Source organism: Garra rufa, chromosome 2, assembly GCF_049309525.1.
Source record: "Garra rufa chromosome 2, GarRuf1.0, whole genome shotgun sequence".
Classification (NCBI taxonomy): Eukaryota; Metazoa; Chordata; class Actinopteri; order Cypriniformes; family Cyprinidae; genus Garra; species Garra rufa.
The window spans coordinates 64,017,191-64,025,753 of record NC_133362.1 but is presented as its reverse complement, the minus strand read 5'-3'; positions in this window follow the sequence as shown (position 1 = coordinate 64,025,753).

The following is an 8,563-nucleotide window of genomic DNA, read 5'->3' as shown; positions in this document are numbered from 1 at the left end:
GTTCACCGAAAACAACGTTCTTAAAGGGGCAGCGCCCAACATAATCTATGAATACATATACTGTACTATTTCTTAAACAACTATAAATTTACATATTTTTTTCTTGATCTGAATATCACTGTTACAAAAAAAAAAACTAAAACAGAAACATTTACTCATAATGAAACATTTACTTTGAATACATTAAATTGTTTTCAAAGTTCAATACGGTAATAATTATTTATTATGAAATTATTTTAATTATAACAAATATAATTTTGTTAAAATCAATTACATATATTTTAGAAAACTGAATATTAAAAAAATTAAGCTGTCGGTATAACAAATTGACTTATTTCTAAAAAACAAAAAACAATTAAAATACTTAATTACTTTTAAGTTCATTTAAAAGTAATAACTTAATGAACTAATCATTTACAAAACATCACTATGTGTTTATAAATAATTAACACAAATTACAAATAAAATACACTAGGAATCTATGATATTGTAAACCAGTTTTACTCTCACCTATAGATCACAACAGGTTCACAGTGCTAAAATGTTCCATAAATACATACTAAGTCACTTACTAATGCACTATTCTACAACAGTGTTTTGTGTAAACAGTAATGATGCACTAAAATAGCACTTAATGCACTGTTGCACCTTTAATTATGTAGCAAAGGTGTAGAACTTATGAAACTCCATTTATGAATGATAAAAATAAAGGGCTGCAACTAACGATTAATTTGATAATCGATTAGTTGGCTTAAAATGTTCAATTTTTTATTTCTTTTTAAAATCACACGATTCCACATTCTGAATGAAAACACAGTGCTTAATAATTTACAATAATTAACCTGTCGTATTACAGAGAAAGGACAAATATCTGAAGAAAAACACACTAACAAGCATAAAATACAGTGTTTCTGCAATTTATTCTGCCGTGGCGCCAACAGCAGCAGGAGCGAGCGCAAGAGTTCAGCAGAGTTCCGTCTTCAAACACACACCTTAGGCCCCGTTTACACGAAGGAAAGACGCAGATATTTCCCTGCGGTTTGGCCTCTCATTTACACGAAAACCCAGTTTTTACCACAGAAAACGATTATTTCTAAAAACTCCTGCCAAAGTGGATAAATTTGCAAATGCCGTTTTCACGTTGTAGTGTGGACTGTGAAAACGGAGGCTTTTGAAAACGATGACGCATATTTATAGTCATGTGACGCATATTGTACCAATAGATATCTATGTTTACACCAGTAATTGTGCCTGTGCTATTCACTGTCACACTGCTGCTAAAAAGATTTACCATGTACACTCTTCAAATTACAGTCCTAAAATGATGACAGAAAATTTATTCACAGTTGCTGTCCTGCAAAACATGACGACGACTGCTTTTCAGGTAAAATATGAATGAGTGCGATATAGACGCGTAGATGGAGGATGAGATATTTCCGTAAATTATCCCGCCAGAAGAATTACGTGAAAATTTATTACGTCTGTATAATTTTGGAGGCTTTACGCATGCGCAGTAAGGTGAATTTGATGTTTTCCTACGTTTCAGTGTGGATGAGAAACTTTTGGAAAACGCTTGGAAACGGGAGTGTGGACGGAGAGCGTTTTAAAATGAAAACTCTGTTTTCAAATGTATCCGGATTAATGAAAACGTAGCCTTAATCTGAAGCTGGCCGCAAAGCCCCAGCTAAAGTAATTACCATGAATGTGGCGTGGCAAAAGTAAGGAGATATTGAATTATTTATTAATAAACTAGTATTTTTCGAGTCAGTGTCGCAAAGATGAAGTTGGCGATCCTATTCTCGGTATCTGCTCACTGAACGTGCTTTTAAAGCCTAAATGCATCTTTATGGTTTAGGCCTATATAGCTAATAAAAGAGTTTTGTTTTCCATTTGAATTATTTCGTTTTAAAGTAATGAAGTAATAATTTAAAGTAAATTTATTAATCTTACATTTATGAGCAAAAATGAAGTTTCGGATGGTGCTTGCACCTCCATGTCCTGCAAAGCTTTCACTCTCCACCCAAATGATTGAATATGCGCCTATTTGTACACATTTATTTAATCTACTAAAGGAGGTACTTCCAGAAATCATAGATCCTCTTATAAATATTATTAATTCGTCATTATCATTAGGATATGTTAGTGCTATTAGTGCTACTGGATCTTAGTGCTGCGTTTGATACTATTGACCACAAAATTCTTATAAATAGACTTGAAAATTATGTAGGCATTAATGGTAGTGCACTGGCATGGTTCAAATCGTACTTATCTGACCGTCATCAGTTTGTGGCAATAAAGGAAGAGGTATCGTTTAGATCGCAAGTGCAGTATGGAGTACCTCAAGGCTCAGTACTAGGGCCATTACTTTTTACGCTTTACATGTTACCCTTGGGAGATATCATCAGGAAACATGGTGTTAGCTTTCATTGTTACGCTGATGATACTCAGCTCTATATTTCTTCGCAGCCCGGCAAAACATATCCATTCGAAAAACTAACAGAATGCATAGCTGATATTAAAAACTGGATGGCGAATAACTTCTTACTGCTAAATTCGGAAAAAACAGAGGTATTAGTTATTGGACCTAAAACCACCACAAGTAATAACCTAAAACACAATCGAATACTAGATGGCTGCTCTGTAAATTCGTCATCATCAATTAGGAACCTAGGCGTCCTATTCGATAGCAATCTCTCCTTTGAAAGCCACATTTCTAGTATTTGCAAAACCGAATTTTTCCATTTTAAAAAAATATCGGAATTACGACCTATGCTATCAATGGCAAATGCTGAAACATTAATTCATGTGTTCATGACCTCAAGGATAGATTATTGTAATGCTTTATTGGGTGGTTGTTCTGCACGCTTAATAATCAAACTCCAGCTGGTCCAAAATGCAGCAGCTAGAGTTCTTACTAGAACCAGAAAGTATGACCATATTAGCCCGGTTCTGTCAGCACTGCATTGGCTTCCTATAAAACATTGTATAGATTTTAAAATCTTGCTAATTACTTATAAAGCCCTTAATGGTTTAGCTCCTCAGTACTTGAGCGAGCTCCTATCATATTATAGTCCCTCACGTCCGCTGCGTTCTCAAAATTCTGGCAATTTGATAATACCTAGAATATCAAAATCAACTGCGGGCAGCAGATCATTTTCTGATCTTGCGCCTAAACTCTGGAACAATCTACCAAACAATGTTCGGGAGGCAGACACAATCTGTCAGTTTAAATCTAGATTAAAGACACATCTCTTTAACCTGGCTTACACATAAAAACATTAACACATTCCTATAATTCAAATCCGTTAAAGGATTGTTAGGCTGCATTAATTAGGTCAACTGGAACCGAAAACACCACCCATAACACCTGATGCACTCGTTGCATCGTAAAAAGAATGGCATCTACGCTAATATTAGTCTGTTTCATTATTCCGAGGTCACCGTAGCCTCCAGACCCAGCCTGTATCCAGATCGGATGGTCACTACAGTCCCCCGGATCCAGTCCCTATCCAGCTTAGATCATGGATCACCACCTGGAGATGACTTCAATAGTCGGATGAGCTCCAGAGATGGATCATCAATAAAGACCTCACCAACCTTGTCGGCCATCGGTGCTACACCACGGGATCCTGGTGAGTTCTCTACAATCAGACATTGGTACAAACTGTTGGTTTTGTCTGGCCAGAGGAGAACTGGTCCCCCGACTGAGCCTGGTTTCTCCCAAGGTTTTTTTCTCCATTTCTGTCACCTGTGGAGTTTTGGTTCCTTACCGCTGTCGCCTCTGGCTTGCTTAGTTGGGGACACTTTCCAGTGATATCGTATACTATTTGAACTGAACTGAATGATGATATCACTGAATTCATTGATGAACTGCCTTTAACTGAAAATTGATTTTTACAATAATGCGTAACTTACACACTATAGCACTGTTTAAATACTGTGCAGTTGCTTTGACACAATCTGTATTGTAAAAAGCGCTATATAAATAAAGGTGACTTGACTTGACTTGACTCGACTCAGGATGTGAGGTCGGGTCCTGGCTTGACTCAGGATGTGAGGTCGGGTCGCGGCTTGACTCAGGATGTGAGGTCGGGTCCCGGCTTGACTCAGGATGTGAGGTCGGGTCCTGGCTTGACTCAGGAAGAGCTGCTTGACTTGGCTCGGGAAGAGCTGTATGCCTTGGCTCTGAAGGAACCGTAGCCGTGACGTAATTTGACTTGGCAGGTGCTGGCTTGGCTGATGTGTGGTTAGATAGACCAGCTGCTCTCGCCGACAGCAGCGGTGGGTCCTCTATGCTGGACATCAGTCCTCGACAAGCCGTGGTAATATGTGGGTGCTGTGGTTCTGGGCTAGCGGCCATCTTGTGTAGTGGCTCTGAGCTGTAGTTTACTGTGGGAACAATGTTGTCCTCTTCTTTGATTCCCACAGTAAAAGGAGAGCCACTTAGTTGCAGAGCAATGTCAATATAATATTGCAAAGTCCAGTCAAGTTCAAACATGGGCATGAGGGAAGCCAATGGCTCTAAGAGTCCTCTACGGAAGAAAATCATCAGGCATGCCTCATCCATAGTAGACTGATTAGCCAATTCGATAAAGTCCTTTGCATTCTCCTCAGCAGCCCACTCTCCTTGTTTGAGACGCATGATCTGTACCGTAGAATTCGTGCTGGAACCGGATGACATCATACTAGCTGCTGGATCCTTGTAGTGGCGAAGTCTTCTGTCACAAGGACGGTCGGAGACGAGCGGATCCATTTGCAGCATTTATTAATACAGGCAAACAAACACAGGGGCAGGCAGAAATCGTAGTCAAACACAGGCAGAAAGGTCGGGGCAGGCAGCGAGAATCAAACATGGGAGGGAGTCCATTAATCAAAACACGGGAAGAAACGCTCAGAAATGCAGCCGGGGCAATACAAGACTTCGCGAAGAAGCTGAGTGTGAGAGTGGCTTAAATGCAGTCCTAGAAATGAGGTGCAGGTGTGAGTGGTAATCAGTGCAGTGAGAAACAAGGAGCAGGTGAATGCAGTGATTAGTGCAGTGGTTTGTGGGGAATGAAGTCCAGGATGTTTAGTGCAAGAGTTTATGATGACAGGACGACTCAATTCGTGACAATAATATTATAGCATTACATAAAAGAAACTCATATACTTGATATGATCAATAAAAAAGCAAAACGATTGTATAGAATAAATGAAAGGGTAACTTTTTTCTTTTATTTATTTATCTTATGTAGTTTCATTTCTTCTTTTTTTATGTTTGGAATGCAGTTTCATCCTCTATGACTTGGACGGCCACCTCTTTACTCCTCCCCCGACTGCAAGCGGCTGCTCAGTGTAGTGCATCTCGAACGCACCTATTCACTTCACAACGGACGCGAATTCGCTTCATGGGAGGGGCTATCTTGTACTGATGAGCAGTGTAGATGAAATGCAGGAACCAAAAGAAACCTTGAACAGAAAAGAATTATTCAGATGACATTTAGACGTCACAAAGCTGAGGATGTTTATTCTGCATCATCAACAAGAGAGGGAGAAAGGCTACCATCTACACCAAGTTATGGCACACATGACTTCAGAGAGGGAGTCAGTTCTTCAGACACAAAACTACTTTTTGAACTAAAAAACACTCTTTTAGAAAACTGCTACAATGCCAATGTATCAGTGCAAGCAGATGACACTGACAGCTTAGAACTCCATCAGCCACATGGGGAGACTTTGACTTGCAGTAAATGTAAAGCATTTTACAGCAAATACTAGGTCTGTGTTTATTGGCTGACCAGACTGTCGGTCATCATTATGACGTCATCACGTCTGCCAATCCGCTGATTTGCCGGCTGGATTTGAGGCCTCGAGTTCAGTCAGTGTTGCCAACTTAGCGCCTTTGTCGTTATATTTAGCGAGTATTCAGACCCCTCTAGCGATACATTTTCAAAAAAGCGACTAGCGACAAATCTAACGACTTTTAGAGACTTTTTGACGTGAAACCGCACATTGTTCTTACTCTTCTCAACGAGCAGCGGGTGCTGCCGTTTGACCCAACCCCCCGTGGCAAAGCACTCACAGGCGGCCCAGTTCTCGCACACCAGCCCCTCCCTGCTGCATTCAGAGCGCCGAGATATTCACCCCTCCGTGTCCTGACTGCAAATGAATCGCGCATCATGTGCGTGAAGCCGCAGCTGGCTGATCCCACCCTGTCTTGCATTCAGCTAGGAATTTAAAATGTAAAATGTACTTTGTCTAAAATAATTAAATCACTTAAAAATAAAAAGCTGCATTTATTTTGACTCACACAGCCTCAGTCACTTACTCGTCTGGTCCACTTACTTATCTCGTCGTGTGTGTGCCTTTCTGTGACACCATGGCATTAGCTATCGCTGAACACTGTTCCATGCTAGCATGTGACCACATTGGAGAAGCATGTAGAGCTGCTTTCTCAGACTCCACTGCAGCTACCCATTTCAAAATGCACAGGACAAAGTGCACAGAGATGATTAATGGTGTTCTAGCACCATACTTCCTCAAAAAGTTGGTTGCAGATGTGGGTGATCAGCGTTTAAGCCTCCTCCTCGATGAGTCCACAGATATAATTGTTTCTAAATACTTGGGGGTTGTGATAAGGTACTTTAGTGACACCAAGCAGACAGTTGTCGCAACATTTCTGGGGCTTGTTGAATTGGAGGGAGGAGATGCCAGATCTATAGCCTGTGCTGTTGTGGGTTTCCTCGTGAAGTGTGGTCTAAAAAAAGAGAAACTCCTGGGGATAGGGACTGACAATGCCTCTGTCATGACGGGGGTTAACAATGGGGTCCATAAAGTCCTGAAGGAAGAGTATGGCCTTAAAGATCTTGTTCTTATTCGCTGTGTATGCCACTCTCTGCAGCTTGCTGTAAGTCATGCTTCCAATGACACCATCCCCCGTAGCGTGGAATACCTGGTACAAGAGACTTATAACTGGTTTTCAGTGTCTCCAAAGCGCAGGGAGGCCTACAAGGCCATATATGAGACCATCAACTGTGGGGAAAAACCTTTACAAATAACAAAGGTCTGTGCCACACGTTGGCTCTCCATTGAACCTGCGGTTTCATGCATTTTGGACCAGTGGGAGGAGCTTAGGCTGCATTTCTCAGTCACCAAGTCCAGTGAACACTGCTACATGGCTGAGGTGTTGTATTCCATGTATAGCGACCCTCAAAACATTTTGTATCTGACATTTTTGAAGTCAGTGCTAGGAGAGATACAGTTGGCCATCAAGGCTTTTGAGGGTGAACAAGTAGATCCTCTTAAGCTACTTGAAAGCTTGGTTAGCCTGATAAAGTCTGTGAGTAGCAGGGTGCTGAATCCACTGGCAAAAATTTATGTTCTTAAAGGGCCAATAGATGGACACATCAGTCCCAAACCGTACATTGGTTGCCTTTTTGAATCAAAGGCAGCTGAGCTCCATCTTGTGCCGGAGCATGAAATCAATGTCCGAAAGCGGTGTGTAGCCTTCACCATCTCTCTCACTAATGAGTTGAGGGTGAGACTGCCGGACAACATCGAAGCATTGCAGTACATGTCAGTTTTTAATGTGGAGGAAACTTTAAAGCACAATAAGAGCCCTGGAGAAATAGGAAAAATAGCCAAGCTCCTCGGCTACTCCCCTGCAGACATAGACAAAATTGTCCAACAATGGCGTGCCATCCACCTTAGCAAATGGAATGAGACAAAAAACACAATGAGTTTCTGGAGTGAGATTATGAAGTTCAGAGATGCAGCTGATATCAACCCATTTCAAGAACTTGCCATGGCTGCTGTGTCTGTGTTGTCCTTACCACACTCGAATGCTGAAGTCGAGAGAGTTTTCAGCCAGATGAGTGTGGTAAAAAGCAAGCTCAGAAATCGGATGTCCTTGCAGACCCTTAACTCCATCTTGTACATCCGATATGGACTGAAGCTGTCTGGTGAGGCTTGCTATGAGCACCAGCTCCCAGATAATGTTTTGCAGCTTTTTGGCACATCAGCTGCTTACTCATTCAAGTCAGCTCAATCAGTTGCTGAACCTGCCATAGAGAGCCTTGTCCAAAATGACGATGAGCCACTCTTTCTGTGAGCCAGCACAGTCTGTCTGTATGTGGAGGGGGTCTGAAAGAAATACAATTAACCTGAATTAGGGCCAGACTAGTTACCATTTTCTCAGATTTTCTCTACTATATCCCATTTTCTTTCTATTATCTATTTTGTTAATCTAGATTGTATACATTTTTTTAATATATATATATATATATATATATATATATATATATATATATATATATATATATATATATATATATATATATATATACTATAGTTAAAAATGGTACTGTTTTACTGTGACTTCTTGTAGGTTCCTAAGTGGACCATAAGGTTAAACCCAAAACTGAAGAATAAAAAAAAAAAAAAAAAAAAAGATTGTATACAAAAAATGTTTAGTTAAATATGTTAATGTTTTACTGTGAGTTGTAGGTTCCAAATTGGACCATAAGGTTAAAACCCAAACTTAAGAAAAAAAGAAAAATAAGATTGTATACAAAGAAAATGTTAT